The following is a 1943-nucleotide window of genomic DNA, read 5'->3' as shown; positions in this document are numbered from 1 at the left end:
CGATACCATGTAGAAATTTCTCTATAGATCAGCTAGCTCTAGTACCATGTAGAAATTTTGCAAATTCTCTACAAATATAGTTCGAAGACCATGTATAAAATCTGACTGTAGATTAACCTGATAATGCAATATAACCAAAGCAAAATATTGTAATCTACTTCTATATCAATTTGCGGAAGCTTAAAGATCGAGTTGAATCAGAGCTGAACACATATGACCAGAAGAAGAAGAATCAATGCACATGAAACACAGAAAATACTCAGGGGAAAGCCTCAGCTAAAAACCCCACTATTTGTATTATCATACAAGGTGGAAATACATCAAAATTATACAAAGCCTTAGCTCTCACAGCTAGCCAGCTTTCAGTACAATCCTCCTGGATGCTCACAGGAAAACAAAGCTTCTCACGAGCCTTCCTCTCTGCCCTCCAAGCTCCTATTTCCTTGCGCAGTTTCTCCTGGGTGATCCTCCTTCACCTAGTGGAACACTGCTCTAACACACTATCAGAACTGCGCAATCCTCAAGGAACCTTACCTTGACTGCATGCATGAGTTTCCTTTATAGGAAAACACATGCAACTAATAGTACATTGTCCTTGACATTTAGCTCAACTGGTCTTTCTCCAACTAGACATGGATGAGTTTCTGATGAGGGAAACTTTAGTTATCTGGAGTTCACTGGTTGAGTGCATGCATGCATCAACTGATTGATAACTCACAATTAGTTCCTCAAACAGTTTGGAACTAATTTAACTGGACTTAACCCAGTAAACTGAGTTAACTAATTACAACTCAAATATAACTCAATCTTATCTCCTTAATTAAGGGAGAATCTCCTTAAGTTAAGGGATAACTGTTGCATGACTACAGAAAGACTTCTAACTTGAATTTCTCCAACTAATTAATCCATAATGAATTAATTAATTATTTCCAAGCAGGTGGTGAGACTAAATTCGAATTTTAGTTCACAATTTTAATTCAAGGATAAATTAAAATTGGAATATTTTGGATTCTATTTTTATCATTTCTTGTTGCTATTTTCAACATATTCCTTGTGGAATTGAGATTGAGCACGAAGGCTCAATCCAATCCCTCAAGTGATTACCCCATGATACAAAAAATTTAGTCTTATTCTAGCTAAAAATTTCCAAAATACTCCCAAGATCCAAATACATTTACATTCAATTTTTCACTACTTTTTTATTTAATTTTGACTGGATTTTTTTCTTCCTTAGCGAAATATATTTTCCCTTCTTCCCCACTTGAATCCAACTCACGTTTTCTATTGTATATAATGCATCATGCTTCGATGAGTGAGCATTGTTGTCTTTAGGTTCTTCCTCATCTACCTAATTTGCCCAAGAAGTTGATTTTCCAACTTTATTCCTTAGGGATTCAGAGGGGATCCGACCTTCACCAAAGTTTGTTGCATTCCCACAGTCGTTGTATCTGGAGGGTCCTCATATACTTCTTCTTGACTGATTTTTGCTTCCTTTGGTGAATCTTCTTTGAGAATAATTTCTTCATGTTTTTCCTTTACTTCTTTGTTACCCTTGTTCTCTTCTTCTTTGTATACCATATAATGTTCATTTTGAGCTCCTTCCCGCCATTTGGGCCTCTAGACATTTTTCTGGACTTCGTTATTTTGCAAATGGTTTGGGAAATTTTTTATTATATGCCCTATTTCATAACACTCTCAACATTGAAATGAAACATTTTCGTAATCAAGCTTCTGAACCCACATATAGTTTGGAGCAGTTAGATTTGTCTCGGTGGAAAACATTGGTTGAAATCCATCTTGACACATGTTCAAGAATAAGTGGTATTATAAAAAATTTGAGATTTTGGATTGTGGGAGTAAAACTTCTCTAATGAATTACTAATGGAAGATAAGGCATTCCTTCTGTAAATGCAACCAGAATTTGTCGCCCACCTGAAACTTGT

The sequence above is a fragment of the Pinus tabuliformis genome, chromosome J (genome assembly GCF_031772625.1).
Source record: "Pinus tabuliformis cultivar Carrire ecotype Pingquan chromosome J, CPIR1, whole genome shotgun sequence".
In the NCBI taxonomy this organism is placed as follows: domain Eukaryota; kingdom Viridiplantae; phylum Streptophyta; class Pinopsida; order Pinales; family Pinaceae; genus Pinus; species Pinus tabuliformis.
This window is presented reverse-complemented; position numbering follows the sequence as displayed.